Raw genomic sequence first — 17,033 nt, forward strand, 5'->3', positions numbered from 1 at the left:
GGTGAGATTCTCCGTCCATCAGCTACCCGAGGAAGGAAACGTAGAGGTAGCTCCGCGCAGCCACCTTCCGGAGAAGCAGAGAGCTGGAAAGAATTTCTGCAGAGACAGTCACTAACCTTGAACATAAATTCATCTGGACAACCAAGGATGGGACGGTTTTCCTTAAATCGCCTAGTAGGCATTCGAAAGGCGTTCATAGACTTTATTTATTAAAAAAGATTCTTAAAAATAGACACTTTGTCCTCCAAGAACCAATTATTATTAAAATACCTAGTTATTCTGACATGAAGACGTATTAAGAGCAATTGTCTTAACTTGGTTATTTATACAGCTAAATCTCAAACAAGGTTAAATCTAAGTGCCATATATTTGTGTGACATATATGACATGGGAAAATAAGTACTTCTGATTAAACTAACTGAAATATATAAAGGATATGTATTATGTTACATAATGATGCTGGTAATAATATAATAATGATGCTAATCATAAAAAAGACATCAGTAATTGATTTCATTGCTGCTGATGGTTGTATCTATTATTCTTTATTATCTTAAATGGCAAACATAACAGATTGGAAATGCAGAGCCAATAACCTGGGGCAGCATATCACTGTAACCCTAGACCCAGTTTTTTGAAGCTTTCGATACTGAAACAATATTAATCCTTAAGCCCTTGGCACAGACTAAGGAGGCAAATCACTGCCCCACCTGTGAATTTTGCGTGTCTTCAACAGACCCAATAAGAGGGTCACCCCTGGGTACTGGAGCAGCTTCTTTCATGAGATTTGCATTTACATGTTTCCTGAAACACAAAATGTCTCTTGAAGATGAATTCCCTTGCTTTATTACATCTGGCATCAATGCAGAGAGCTATAGGGTCTTCCTTTCTTTTTCTTACACAAACGTGTATGCCGCATCTAAAATCATCAAGTTACTCTGCCCTTGAAGAAGAAATCTTGCTTGCTTCTCAGAATTACTTATGTCTCATTCAAACCAATAAAAACATTTAGGAAACGCAATTACCCTCCAGAGCACACCTAAAGGAAAACCTACAGGATCATTTGGGAGAGAAGATAGCTATCAGAAATGTATGTCTGATTATACAGCTCCACAGCCACACGGATGAATTATTACACTCCCTGCACCTCTCACAGCTGTAGGAGAGATAGACCATGAATGGCTTCCTCAGCAGCATGAGCAATTTCAAGGGGCGATGAATTTGCCAGGTCATTTTCACTAATGGCCTTTGAGAAGAAGATTCTTGAACATGGCATGTTGAAAGCAAATTTGATCCAAACATGCGGTGGCTCTCAGAGTGTCAAGCCCTTTGGAAATGTAAGGCACTCAAGGCAGCCCCGCGTGATCAAAAATGGCACCAGCATCAATTAATGCCAACAACTGCAATTAGGAAACCACAGATGAGTGGGGACATGAGAGGCTCTAATTTCCCTGTGTCTGGGATCTCTGTTCCTGGTGACACCTGTCATGTTTCATTGACAATGAATACTTTTGGAGGCTAGTCACCATCTTCTTGAAAATTGCATTTCTGACCAAGGCTCCCCAGGCACAGTGTCAATTTATCTTCATTTGCAATGGGTCCCTCGATGGAGTCTGAGTGCTCCAGAGATGGAGCTTTTACTTTTGAAGAAGGGTGTGCAGGGCGATGACTAGCTGCAGCCATGTAGTTTAATACAGACTTTTTGGGGAAATGAGATTAGTTGGTATGTAGGGAAATCACTGTCACAGGCCGAAGAAAAAATATGGCTTGAAAATGCCCTCCTATCACCGTTCAGGAAATTAGGATCAAGGGAAGCAGTCCTACATTTTGGAGTTGTAACCAAAGAGATATAGAAAACAGTTCATATAATTTCATGGCCACGCTACGACTGTTATATGGAAAAACTGAGCGAGTATGATCAAAGCAGGTTATCTCCTATTGTCTTCTAATTTTTAAAAATATAGATCCTGTCTGTGATTGCAGACAAGTCAACTGGTTAGGGGGTAGGATAGTGAGGGTGAGGCTAAGCCAATACAAAGTGTATATTCACACACACACACACACACACACAATGCACATTAAATACTGTTCTGTAGATAAACCATTAAGCGGGAGAAACCATCTTTAGATCTACTAGCACTTAACAAAACTCAGAGGCTAACTGCTTCCATCCTCTGCTCTCTTATAAAGAAATGGAAACACTGCGGATTGAGATGCGTGCTCTTGGTAATATCTTTCTCTGTAAAAGAGAAATCCTAGAGTCCATCCAAATGCAAGTTGCTCCTGGTTAACAGCTTCAGATAGATGGATTTGAGAGCGGAGCTGGATTGCTGCAATGTTGTTTTTGTTTTCTTCTCTGCAATTGCAGGTCTTTTGAGAAGACATTACTGAGACATTTAATTTCAAGCCAGAATGTCCACCAAATGTTGTGCTGCAAGGATGCGTATTGGAAGCATAACTTTACACTGGCTGCTGTTTTTTCCCTTACCTAATAGAATCGAGTTTCACACAATGAAACCTTGATGGATGATCCTAAGTGGTTAATCAAATCTCATCTTTCCATTAATCTAATTTTATTGTCATAGATGCGGTCTCAGCAGTTTATCTTTAGCAGTAATCAGATTTCATTTTTAATCCAAATAAGTTCAATTGGTTTTAACTTCACATTTTCCTTGTTCTGCCAACATTGATCTAGAGAAGATTAGGAATCTACAAGGGCCTTTTCCAGGTCCCTCTTGTATCGACATTTGTCTAATTGCTTCTCTTTAGGTGCGAGGTATTTGTCCCCAAACCAAAATGAATATGTACCAGAGGTAGGAGGCAATGACAGGTCTGAAAGCTAAGGGCAGGGTGCAGAGGGGCGAAGAATTTAGGACCTTGAGGTGAAGCAGATAAGCTGCTCATTGATAAACTGGGGGATAGATTAATATTGACCTCACAGGGCTATGGTGATGGAATGAGGTGGATACTTGACTCAAGAGTAGACATGGAGGGGATCCCTGGGTGGCTCAGCGGTTTAGCACCTGCGTTCAGCCCAGGGCGTGATCCTGGAGACCCAGGATCGAGTCCCACATCTGGCTCCCTGCATGGAGCCTGCTTCTTCCTCTGCCTGTGTCTCTGCCTCTGTCTCTCTCTGTGTCTCTCATGACTAAATAAATAAAATCTTAAAAAAAAAAAGAGTAGACATTGAGGAACGGTTGTTCTACACTCATTGTGAAATTCTAAAGGCGAAGAGCTCAGTTTAAGCCAGTGTTAGCACATGATGTTTCATAACGCTTCGGAGAAGAAACTAATTTTTGAGATGGGAAGTTCTGAAGTGTCTTCCCCTTACTATTTGGAAAATGAAAGGTGTGGGTGAGCAGGATATTTAAGTTTGTGGGTGTGGGATATTTTGTAGGGCAGGAGGAAAGAACGGATGATAGATTCGGACTGTGGGCCTGAACGCGAACGCAGGGGAACCGGGTCTATCTGCAGCCTTGGGAGGGACAGCAGGGGAGTGGTGGGCACCTCATGCAGGCTCCCTCCCTCCAGGGGCAGCAAGTGAATTTCTGTGAAAAGAATGAGGATTCTCATTCTCATCTCATCCACAGATGAGGATTTTCTCATCAAAAATCCTTCAGTCCACGTGTCACCCAAGCTACCTATCCTCTGCCTTCCGGTTCTTGTTTGTTGTAGGGTAACACTGTCTCCTGTAGTAGACACTAGCCTAAATTTAGTCTAAGGCTAAATTTAAATTGATTTAAATCAAATACAATTAAAAATTCATTTCTAGAGTCACACTATCCACATTTCAAGTGCTCAGTAGCCACAGATGACTAATGAATGACTGAAAGGTTGAGGTTTAGAACCTTTCTATCAGCACAGGAGTATCGGGGTCAGGCTGCCTTAGAGAGCTCCAGGGACCATAGGATCTGAGGCAGGGAGTGCAGGCTGCAGAAACATGAGATTGGCGTGGCGATCGTAGCCCCAAAGGTAACTTGCTGTGTGCTGTATACTGGTTACTTAACCTCTCCGAACTTCATTTTCCTCAACTCTTCTTTTTTTTTTTTTACATTTTATTTATTAGAGAGAGAGAGAGAGAGGACAAGCAGGTAGAGGGAGAGGAAAGGGAGGGAGAAGCAGACTCCTGGCTAAGCAGGGAGCCCGAGGCGGGGTCCATCCCAGGACCCCGGGATCATGACCTGACCCAAGGGCAGACGCTCAACTGACTGAGCCACCCGGGCGCCCCTCCTCAACTTTTAAATGGGGATAGCAATTCCCATTTTGCAGGCTGTTGTACATGTTAAAAGTACAAAAAGAGTTTAACAGGGGTGTCTGACCCAGAATAAGTGCCCAATGGATGACATTTGTTGCTGTTGTTATTATCAGTAACAGTAAATGCTGAAATTAATCAGTTAATAAAAGACTGCAAATAGTGGAAACTGAACGGAGATATTTCCGGTAGAGGAACATTTCAACTTGATCGCAGCGGTGTAGGCTTCCCCAAATGCCACCAGTTATAAGGGATCAATATACCACCTCATGTCTATATTACATGGATACCTTTGCGATTAGATGTGGATGGTGAGGGGAAAAATATGAGGCATTTGGGGATTTTTCATGAGGAAAAGGACTAGATATAAAGGTTAAACATCTGTTTTTAAATGCCCAGGATACACTCTAAACATGAATGCCCCTCTCCTTATCAAAAAAAAGTATCCTTTTATACCATTTTATGCCCCCTACTTACTATGCAAAATGTACCGTGACAAAAGGTGACCCCAGGCAGGGAAAAAAAAAAAAATCAATGGTCAGGATTGCTCATTATAATTACAATGAAATAATGCTTTCTAGAAAACAATGTTTTCTTTTGTTTTCCTTATCCTATAGGAAACTGTGAAAATTGCAGCTCTATTCAATTCATCCTTTCGTTCCACTTCAAACGCATTCCTGACAGCCACTTAAAGTCTTTCCCCAAACTGAAATTAATATTTTCCAGACTAGTTTTGAGAACCGCAGCTTGTTTGCCTGATGCTCCAGCAACCGACCTAATAATAACTATCATTGCATAACAAAGCCAGCGGGGGCATGCAGGGGCAGAAAGGGACTGGTGATAAATAATTCAGACTCCTGGGTTATTTCCGCTGGAACATCAAACAGGGACACCGCATCGGTCCTCAGTCAGTGAGACCTTTTCTCTCCAGCTCTATATGGCTTTTCTTTTGTGAAAGATGTCAAATTCCTTTGCACAACGTCTTCTCAGCTGACCTGGGAGACCTTACCTCCTCTGCAGCTCTGGTTCCTGGTCCAGGATCCCAGGGGCCGTTATGGATGCAATTTCTACTCCATCTGCTCCAGATTGAGGAGGGGATGCTTTGGTCAAGCTACGGCCACGTTATGTGAACATCACTGACTGGCATATCATCAACATTATGCTCGAGGACCATATTCTGTCCTGCTGGTGATGGCGACAGTTTATGAATGAGTAGGTTTGGATATTGGGTAATTAGAAGGTGCTTTACTGCAGCATCTGTCACCTAGAAGCATTTTTTCTATGTGTTGTTCAGATAATTTTCCTTATGGTACAAAAGTTGGCTGGTAAAAGGGTATGTCAACAACCAAGAGACCAAGCAGCGCATGATTTAAATTTTTTTTTTATTACCTAGGAATGACTACATGATGCAGCTAATCAAAGCTATGCACAGTTATTAATAATGAAGCTACCAACTGCAGAGTCTTTATACGTACTGGCTGCTATTAAAAATGCTACCTTAGAGGTTGTTCACTATCAGGACAAGCTTTCAAATTATTTCAGATATTCCAAAAGAGGATAAATTCTCTTGACAAATAATTCTATCTAACTTTGAGGAAGACAATAGCAAAAATTTCTTCAAATTTTATGAAAACCATAAGGTGGGGTGATAATACAGAATTACTTTGGCTCACTGATTTTTTAAAGAAACGGGTCAGGGTGTTTAGGTAAAAATGTAGGTGATGGAAGATCTCTAGTGTTAAGTCCTCAATTAGAGCAAATCTCTTCCTGCTTAGAGACTCCGTACTTCTTGATGTGTGTCCTCTCTCCCCACACCCGCCCTCGATTGTGTCGTTGTGGTGTGTGTTGAAGCCTAGCAATAATCTTTTATTTTTTATTTTTTAATTTAACTTAATTTTATATTTTTTAGCAGTCATATTTTAAATGGTAGAGTGAAATCAAGTAAATTAAAGTAATAAAACAGCCTCAAGCACAAAGAAGTCCTTGGTAGGAGTCTCTCTGAGATGCCCCCAGAATAGGATGCAAGGTCTTGCCCTGCCTTTTGATGGAGGCTCCCTTCCTGGACCAGGGCCCCAGGCCCCTTAAGATAAGCTTCATGTGGAGCCCTGTTAGTGACCCTGACAGTTTGTGGGTGGAGCACATGGTGGGCACTCCAATGCTTGGACTCTAGAGCCAACCCACCTGGCTTCAAGCCCTCATTCCGCCAATCCCTAGCTGCTTGACCTCGAGCATATTTCCTTATCTTTCCATGAGCCCTCCCACCCGGCCCGCAGTCAGCTCCACACTCAGTGGGGAATCTGCTTCAGATTCTATCCCTCTCCCTTTCCCCCTCCCCACACTCATGTATGCACTCTCTCTCTCAAATAAATGAATTGCTAAGAAAACAAAAACAAACAATAAAAGATGTCAGGAAAGATAACCTGGCAGTAAAAGTACTGAGTACAGGGACCCAGAGGCAAGGCTGGCCTGAAGATTACTGATTGGAAAATCATTTTGTGAGATTAGCTTATTCTTAACTCTTTTATAACAGAGACTTTAAAAGCAATAGTTCCAAGTAGATCTGGGGACAGGAGAGCTGTGTCTCTGGCAGGATCAGAAAAGCAGGCAAGATGTTAGGGGCTAGACGTCAAACATGTCAAACTATCTGTAACATCATTTCACCAGGCAAGGACTCGGTGATACGGATACTCCTGCTAACAGTAAACTCATAGGTTGACTCTTCCGTGAAGCCCAACCCGATTAAGATGTCTACTCCTCTGTTTGTCCATTGCACCCTGGGGGCAGATTCTCTATAACTCACTGGCTTTGACTTTGTATTATGATTATCTGCTTATGCTTCTTGTCTTGCCTAGATGGCGAAGAAGTTTCTTGAAAGCACGGCCTACGAGGCGTCACCTTGCCCACCCAAGGGTGTACTTAGTACTTGCTGAGTGGATTGCGTGTTGCCGTATCTCGTCGACCTCGTGCCCAGGGCACATGAGGTAGAGGACAGAGATTTGAAATTAAGGGTGTCAGTTGCCATTAATGATTTTAAGCAGCATAAGAGCAGCACACCCACCAGCTGTTATTTCAAGTAAGTCCATTTGAAGGACTACCCAATAGTGAGCTTCCTGGGCAAGAGCCCCGTGGACTTTCTGAGCTTCTTCCACGAAAACCTGTGGGATGATGGCCTGAATGACTGGTTAGCCCTAAATGCATATGTAACGCCGTTAAACCAAGTAGGCTGGCCTGCATAAATGAGGCATTGTGCAAGGGTTCTGTTTCTCCACGCTGCATCGAGGGTTCCGTAGATATTTCAACATAACAATCTTTGTCCTTCATGTGTCCTCTTAGAGAAGACTTGGCCTCTCGTGAGCCCTTTGATCATGCCTCTCTTCCACCCTCAACAGGGGGCACATGCTGAAAGGTTTCCTCCACAAAGGCTTGCCCATCCCCTGGCTCTTTTCTTTGCTGGCGCACATCAAATCTGCTTGCATTATACAGATGCTCTGACACTCGGAGGTAGAGAAAGGCATCCTGCGGCTAGTGGACAGGCCAAGAAGAATGCGATGGCGGCATTCACGTAGGATACCGGCTCTCAGCTTCAAGGGCAGACGTCTCTACAATGGACCTTTATTTTATTAGCATAAACGAGACCTTAAAAGACTGCTTTTAATAGATGCAGATTCTCAGGGTGAACTCCTGTTTCAGGACAGCTTGGCTGGAGCTGTTGAGTAGCTTCTGGGAGCAGATTGAGGATGTGACGATGATTTCCCGTCTCAGCCGCCGCGTAGTGCCAGAGAGCGTCTGATGCAGGTCTGTTTTTGTGGTGCCTGAAACTGATGCCAAGATAGAAGTTCTTGGTGTTCTATTTTCCATCAAAAGGCATCAACACGGTACTTGTAGCCAGAATAGATTAGAGAAAAGAAACGAGAACAGGAATGTTTATTCTCAACGACTAAACAGTAATTAAGAAAGAACAGGGTAGCGTTGCTGTAGTTGTGCGGTGATAGTGGAGCAGTGGCATCAAAGCAAGGGCGGTTGTTAGCAAGGAGTTGATGAGACCAGTGGCAAGAAGGTATTTGGAAGGCTTTTGCAACTGCCTGCCCTATTGAGTATGAAACACGCTGGTCCGAGACACCTGACAACCAACATGGTAGGTAAGAGTATACGTGGTATGCAACTGGCAGGAACCAAGACAGGTGGAGAGACACTAGAGTCAACGCGGCATGGCTTTACGGGCAGCAGAGCTCAAGTGGTAGAAACGAGCACAGGTTCTAGGACCAGGCTGCCTGAGTCTGATTTCTGCGTCGGCTCTCTATTATCTGTTGGCAGTAATGTCTCGGTGTCTTCGCCTGCAAAATGGGGTGATGGTCCTAGAACTTACCTAAACCAGGTTGCTACAGAGGTTCTGCGAGTTAATATATTTTTCGAATATCTAAACATGTTGCTGGCTGGCACATGATAGGGATTATATGAGCATTTGATAAGTAAACAACGTGGTTATCCAACACCTGCTCAATATTTTACTGTACATTCTCTGGGAGGAAAAATCTCCTCTAAATTGAAGGACTTTGGTGCACAGTTATTTCTATATTACCCTTTGACGCCGTGGACATGTAGAAAGGCGCATAAAATATGTACCCTGATCTCAGAGAAATTATAGTCTAGCTGAGAAAGCAGGACATACGGATGTAAGAGGCCAAACAGTAATAACAAAGATAATGTAATTCAGAATATGCTAAAGCATGTATTTACTCTTCGAGACTGGTTTCTGAATGTGCACTTAGACAGTAATTGTGTCAGGAGATCAGAAAAGGGGAAATGCCCTTGTTTCCAGATCATAAGGCTTCTATAAGGGAACGTCCTATAAGGGTGAAAGTTCTGCTGGAAGCAGCTAAATTCTAGCAGAGAGTAGTTTACATAATGGGGCAAGTGGAAGGCATGGTCTGCGATGTGAAATATACTGTTGGCTTTATTTAAGCCTCTTTTTTTTTTTTTTTTTTCAAAGAGTCTTTTTATTTACTCATGAGAGACACAGAGATAGGCAGAGGGAGAAGCAGGGTCCCTGCGGCGACCCCTATGCGGGACCCGATCCCAGGACCCCGGGGTCACAACCTGACCTGAAGGCAGACGCTCAACCACTGAGCCACCCAGGCGCCCCTATTTAAGCCTCTTTTGACTCAAAAGCAAAGATCACCTTGGTCATTCACTCATAGTAGCCAGTGGGATACAGCGCGTACCTTATTTAGCAGTACCACATTTTATGCCAAGTTTTCATCAGTTTGTGAGCACAGAAAAAGGTTTTCTGTTAATCTTCACAGGTTTTTCTTGTTCTCCATCCAAACAAGTCCATCTGGTTCACATGATATCAGGCTTTGCTTTCTCCACCGGCACCAAAAAAAAAAAACAAAACCAAAGAAAGCCACCAACTTATTTTTTGGTGTACCATGTTTAGAAGCTAAACATACAAAAAAGAAAACCAGGGATGGCTACTCACACGTAGGAAACAAAATAAATGGTATCGCGCAAGATAATTAGAAATGATACTTGTCCACAAATATCTGAATCCTTCGTATCAGTGGTCAAATGAGAGCTCATGACAGAGGGACCCTGAGACAGAGGCACCGAGTAGTTTGTTTCGGTTGTTGGGCTCCTGTTGCGGTCCCCTGTCCCCTCCTGATTTCTCCTCTCTTGATCTCCCTCCTTGGGCTTCTTCGCCTTCCCTTTTCTGCTCTCATTTTTGTGATTCGATGGTTTTTGTATTCAGCAGCTGTCGAAAATGCGACCTGAGTCTCCCGTGTGGTGGTTCCACCTATTCCTTCCCCACGGCAGATTTACGTATCTTGTCATTTAGAGAGAAGGAAGCATGGGTCGATATTACCTATTTTACAAGCGTGGCGTGAAACATTTAAGGTCTCTTTTAAGCTGTTTTACCTGGTGTGGCAAAGACACCAGTGGGTATCAGAACCAATAAAGTCCATTGGCACAAATGTCCCCAGGACATTGTGACAATAGTCTCCAGGGTGGTAGGCCTAACCTGAAGACTAATCTTGTTGGAATGACTTAATAGACTTAAGATGTCATGCTTGGTGCATTATAGCCTTAGCTGGATTAAAAACGCCGCGCGTATTTTAAGCTCCACGTGTCCTACTAAATTACATTCATCGTAGTTACCTTGTGCTCACTTCCCAGGACATCACCTTATTTTTAAGAGAGGTTTCTAAAGTCACATTTCTCCCACGAGGAGCAATGAAATGCAGGGCAACAAAGCTCAACATACGAGGAGAGAGAATACTGTCGACAGAGCCAAAATGAAGTGGAGAAACGGCAGCGACCTAGAATCAACAGTGATGAATCATTTAAACCAAATGATCTACTCCAAGTGTTGGATGCTCTTACATTAATATTTATTTGGAGTGGAGTCGCTACAGCAATATTTCCCATGGCAGTTCCCATAGAGCTGCCCCATGGAAAACAGTTTTCCACTGTTAAATTAGATGGAAAACACAAAATTCTGTATCTGTACCTTGGAAATTCATGATGTACATTAGCCAAGGAACTCCTTAGAGAGTTCCTGCAGTTAAAAAATAAAGGAGAGAGAGATAATTCGCATAATATAAAGTCACTATTTTTTTTTTTTAGTTTTTTAGACATAGTCTAGGATCCAGAAGAACGAATAATTTTATCAATTAAAAGTTTGCACATAAGAGGGGCACCTGGGGGGCTCAGTCGGTTGAGCATCTGACTTATGGTTTGGGCTCAGGTCATGATCTCAGGGTTGTGAGATCCAGCCCCTGTCCGGCTCCACACCGGGCATGGAGCCTGCTCGAGATTCTCTCTCCCTCTCCATCTACCTCTCTGATCCCACCCCCAACCCACACGTGTGTGTTTGTGCGCATGCACGTGCTCTCCCTCTCCCTCTCCCTCAAAAAAAAAAAAAAAAAAAAAAGTTTGGATGGATATTCTTAACAATATTTTATTCCTTTTTTTTTCTTTTGAACAATTTTATCTCCCAGGAGGCACATTCTGAAACCCACATATTCATAGACACATAAAAGTTCTAGGTTCTAACATAGAAATAAGAGTATTCAGCTGTATTAGAGAGAAAATAAACAGTGAGTTCAAGACTTTATATAGTCACTTCAATGCTTAAAAACTATCCTTTTTTTAAAAAGTTTTTATTTATTTCTTGAGAGAGAGCACAAGCAAGGGGAGGGGCAGAGGCAGAGGGAAGGGGAGAGGCAGACTCCTCAATGAGCAGGGAGCCCGATGGAGCCTGATGCAGGCTCCATCCCAGGACCCTGAGATCATGACCTGAGCTGAAGGCAGACGCTCAACCGAATGAGCCACCCAGGTGCCCCTAAAGAATCGTTCTTAAAGTTTATGGTCTATTTTTGTTTTTAAAGCATTTTTTTAAACTTTTATTTATTTATGATAGGCACACAGTGAGAGAGAGAGAGGCAGAGACACAGGCAGAGGGAGAAGCAGGCTCCACGCACCGGGAGCCTGACGTGGGATTCGATCCAGGATATCCAGGACCGCGCCCTGGGCCAAAGGCAGGCGCCAAACCGCTGCGCCACCCAGGGATCCCTTTAAAGCATTTTTGAGACATGATTTATATAAAATAAAATTAATCGCTTGAAATTGGTTCCTCTTCAGTGGTTTTTAGTGTATTTACTGTGTAACTATCATCACTATCGGATTTCAGGACATTCCCATCACCCCAAAGAGAAATCCCTTACCTATTAACAGTCCAAATTCCCTCCCTCTCTCCATCCCCTGGCTTCTCCTCCATTCTGTCTCTGCCCATTTATTGCCTATTCTTCACGTTCTTTATAAATGGAATCACACTATACGTGGCCTTTGGTGGCTGGCCTCTTTCACTTAGCATAATGTTTTCAAGGTGAACCCATGTTGTAGCATGAAGAAGCACTCGGTTCCTCTTTAGGACTGAATAATATTTCATTGTGGGATAGACCACATTTGGTTTACCCATTCATCGCTTATGGACATTGGGTTGTCTCTACTTGGGGGCTATTATGAGTAATGCTGCCGTGAACTTTCACGCACAAGTTTTTGAGGAAATGAATGTTTTCAGTCCTCCTAGATACACACCTAGGGGAGGAAGTGCTGGATCACATGGTGGTTCTAAATCTAATGTTTTCAGGAGCTGCCGAACTACTTGCTGTAGCATCTGAACCATTTCATATTCCCATTAGCAACTCATGAAGGGTTCAGTTTCTCTATCTTCTCACCAACAGTTGTTATTTCCCCAGTTTTTCTGAGGTACAAGTGACATATACCATCATGTAGCTTAAACGTGTAGTCTGTTGATTTGATGCACTTGTGTCTTGCAAAACGATGAGCACCGTAGTATTAGCCACCACCTACATCATGTTACATAATTGATTTCTTTTTTGTGGTGAAACATTTAAGATTTACTTTCTTAGTGACTTTCAACTGTAGAACACTGTATTATTAACTGTAGTCACTGTGCTGTACATTTGGTCTCCCAAATTATTCATCTTATATGGAAGTTTGTACTTCCATGCCCAGATGCCCCCATTGTCATGCCAGCTGTCGGTAATGACCATTCTAGTCTCTGTTCCTATGACTTTGGCCCTTCTATTTTATTTTTATTTCTATTTTTTAAGGTTTTTATTTATTTATTCATGAGAGACACAGAGAGAGAGGCAGAGACACAGGCAGAGGGAGAAGCAGGCTCCATGAGGGGACCCCAACGTGAGACTCGATCCCAGGACTCTGGGATTACGACCTGGGCTGAAGGCAGATGCCCAACCACTGAGCCACCCAAGCATCCCAAGTTTGGCCCTTTTAGATTGTGCATATAAGTGATACCAAACAGTATTTGTCTTCCTTTGACTTATTTCACTTCCTATATTATCTCTAAGGCCCGTCCATGTTATTTTAACACCAGAATGTCCTTTCTCATGGCTGATTAATATTCCATTGTACACGTGAGCCGCATTATCTTTGCCCTTCCATCTGTTGAGGAACACTTCCCTTGTTCCCATGTCTTTGCTATTGTGAATAATGCTGCAGTGAACATAGGAGCATAGATAACTCTTTGACATTCTGTTTTGGATATATACCCAGAAGTGGAATTGTTAGATCATATGGTGGTTCTATGTTTAAAAAAAATTTTAAGGAGTCACCTTACAGCTTTCCATAGTGGGTGTATCAGTCTCATTCCCACTAACAGTGCAGAGGGGGCCCCTTTCTCCACATCCTCACCAACACTTGACTCTTGATGACAGCCATTCTAACCGGTGTGAGGTAGGGTCTCATTGTGATTTTGATTTCCATTTCCCTGAGGATAAGTGACGTTAGGCATACCTTTTCATGTATCTGTCTATTTAGGGCTTTTGCCCTTTTTAAAATTGGGGTTTGGGTTTTTTGTGGTCTTTCTTTTTGCTGTTGAGTTGTATGGGTTCCTTATATATTTTGGATATTAAACCCTCACCGAATATGTGGTTTACAAATACTTCCTCCCACTCCATAGGTTACCTTTTCATTTTGTTGATGGTTTCCTTTGCTGCTTAGAGGCTTTCTAATTTGATGCAGTCCCACTTGTTTATTTTTTCTTTTGGTGTCAAGCCCAAAAAATCGTGGCCAAGACCAATGTCAAATTGCTTATCTTCTATGTTTTCTTCTAGGAGTTTTATGTTTTAGGACTTACTTAAGTCTTTAATCTGTCTTGAGTTAAGTTTTGTGTATGGTGTAGCGTAGTGGTCCAGTTTCATTCTTTTGTATGAGGATGTCCAGTCTTCCCAGCACCATTTCTTATATATTTCCCTGCTATATATATGCATATTCTTGACTCTTGTCAAAAATTAATTGACCACATGTGCATGGGTTTATTTCCAGGCTCCCCATTCTGTTCCATCGATCTGTGTCTGTTTTTATGCCTGTATCATACTGTTTTGATTACTCTAGCCTTGTAATGTAGTTTTAAATGAGTGCGTGTGGTGTCTCCAGCTTTGTTCTTCTTTCTGGAGATTCCTTTGGTCATTCAGGGTCTTTTGTAATTCCACACAAATTTTAGTATGAAAATTAGCCAAAGAACTCCTTACAGAGGTCCTGCAATTTTTTTTAATTTTATTTTTTTATTTTTTTCTGCAATTTTTTTTTCTAATTCTTGCAATTTTTTTAAAAGCATACCATCCAGTGATTTTTAGAATATTCACAAGGTTATGCAGTTACCACTACTATTTAAAAACAGAATATATTCATCATCCCCCAAAGAAACTCTGTACCCTTTAGCAGTCCCCCTGACCACTTAACCCTTCCCTTCTGGCTTCTGACAACCACAAATCGGGTTTCTACCTCTATAGATTAATCTAGTCTGAAAATTTCCCATAAATAAAAACACAAAATATGAAATATTTTTTGTCTGGCTCCTTTCACTTGGCATTATGTTGTCAGGGTTCATCTACGTTGTGGCAGTAGCCCTACTTGGTTCTTTTTTGTGGCTAACAGTCCATTGTGTGAGGTATGCCACGTTTTGTTTACCCATTCATCATTTCAGGGGCTTTCGATTGCTTCCACTGTTTGGCTATTATGAGTAACACTGGAGTGTATGTTTGTGTAGTTTTTTGTGTGAATATGTTTTAATTTTCTTGGGTACATATGCAAGAATGGAATTGTTGGGTGCTATAGTAACTATATTTCCCTTTTTGAGGAACTGCCAACCTGTTTTGTGCAGCGGCTGTGCCATTTTACATCCCCATCCGCAGCCCATGAGGGTTCTAATTGCTCCATATTCTCAGCAACTTGGTATTTTCCAGCCATTCCAGTGGGTGTCAAGTGGGATCTCATGGTTTTGATTTGCGTTTTCCCGAAGGCTAGTGATGATGTTGAATATTTTTTTCATGTTCTTATTGGCCGTTTATACACCTTCTTTAGGGATACGTCTGTTCAAATCCTTTATTTTTAAATTAGGTTGTCTTTTTTTTTTTGAGTTATAGAAGTTCTTTATATATTATAGCCACCAGACGCTTATTAGAGATAGGACTTGCAAATATTTTCTCCCTTTCTGTGGGCCATCCTCTCACTTCCTTAATAGTGTGATCCTACAGTGATTTTTTTTAAATGTTCATTTTTTTCTAATCCCAAATTTTCCAATACTATATGACACCAATGAGAATATTTTCTTTAAACACGTTGGTAGATGTTGAGCTAGGCTGCTGTGGGGTTTCCCTTTCCTTGGATATAAATAAGAATGCTGGGAAAGGAAACCAAGACTTAGAAATGTAAGAAAGGATGGAAGTGTTCATATGTCAGTATGGTTAAAAGATCTCGAGATTCATGGTGATCTCTGTCTACAATATCAGTCCATGGTACGAAACAATTTCGAACTATCTTTAAAATTAATTTTTTATCAGTCCATGACAGTGGACTGATGTAAATATATAGAGAGAAGATTGTTCTAGTCATCCTATGAGACCTAAGAAATGAGGGGTTCAGTCAGCCTCCATGCTGTATAGCACAGATGAACCTGTGCCTTTTTCAGCCTAATGTGAATAGGATGAGAAAATATCAGAGACAACGGAAGAGGAAGAAAAGGGGAGGAAAAGAGACCCTTCCAAAGCACAAGATGAAATCTTAAAACTTCTCAAGAGAGGACATTTGTACTATAATCACACATATAGCAACTGCCTGAGAAAGGAGACATCTTTGGACTTTGGGTTGGATGACCCAGATGTTTTACTTCAACCAGTAGAAGCTGCAAATATAAGGGGAGCTCCAGGTGTTCTATATATATATATATATCTGTCAGCCTTACAACGACTTTGCAAAGTAGGTAACATTATTTCCATTTTACAGTGGGAAATACTGACAAAGAGGTCAGCGATTTGCCTAAGGCCAAGCAGATGAAGAAGTGGGGGCGGGGGGGGGCGCATATAGCATAAAGGGAACAAACCAACTCTGTCTTATTGCTCTGGAAAAAGTTCTAGGATCACAGTTATTTTAAAGATTAAACTCTTGCCCATTATCAGATATGTAAAGGAATCCTAAAGTAGGGAGCACTGGTACTCACAGCAAAGAGGACTGTTTGCAGGTGCTCCTTCTCTAGAACACCAAGGAGTGACACATCTGGAGTCATTACTTAGCTCCTAACATGATACTAGGTAACTGTTATATGTCTGTCTCCCTCTCTTCCCCTGAGTGCATGGACCAAATTATTTTGTACCCTTTGTATTACAGGAGCTTAACATAGTGCCTGCCATATATAGGAAGGCTTTCTGAACACTGTGGCCAGAAATAAACAATCGCATGGATAAAAGAAGACATAAATAACAAGAGCTTACAGTTATATAATCCTTACTATGGGAAGGTATTTTCTAGACATTTTTCATCTATTTAATGCGTTCATCTATTATTTACATCTATTTCATCTGTTTATTGTATAAGCCATACATCAAAAATAAGCAAAATTAATTACTTTCATTGGACAGATGAGAAAACAGGCATAAGCGTGTGGACCTGCAGTTCACACTCGCAAGCACTGCATTGAGCAGCCTCTCCCCAGACCTGGGTGGAGCTTATTTCAGCTGCTGTAGAACTGAGAGCATTTAGGAAGCGTCCGCCCGGCTCAGGCCTCAGGCCCGGGGCTTCGGTAGCCCTTTGCAGGGACACGCTCAACTGCTGGAGGCCCAGAGAATGCCAAAGGAGCAGGTGCCCGGTTTCCCCTTTCCTCTGCTGCTCGGGCGGCGGGCCCAGGCTGAAGAAAGGGCAGGGGCCTTGCTTTCACCCGCGCCCCTAACGCCAAGCTTCG

The 17,033-nt window shown here is 42.1% G+C and overlaps 1 long non-coding RNA gene across 1 annotated transcript in view; it reads left to right on the forward strand.

The window, feature by feature from the left end:
- Window positions 1-8,091: 8,091 nt before the first annotated feature.
- Window positions 8,092-17,033, forward strand: part of LOC144291850 (uncharacterized) — a 44,266-nt gene continuing 35,324 nt past the window's right edge. The window contains exon 1 of the long non-coding RNA XR_013359423.1: window positions 8,092-8,387. This is a non-coding gene — a long non-coding RNA (uncharacterized LOC144291850). The remainder of the gene's footprint in view (window positions 8,388-17,033) is intronic.

The sequence above is a fragment of the Canis aureus genome, chromosome 20, assembly GCF_053574225.1.
Source record: "Canis aureus isolate CA01 chromosome 20, VMU_Caureus_v.1.0, whole genome shotgun sequence".
Lineage (NCBI taxonomy): Eukaryota > Metazoa > Chordata > Mammalia > Carnivora > Canidae > Canis > Canis aureus.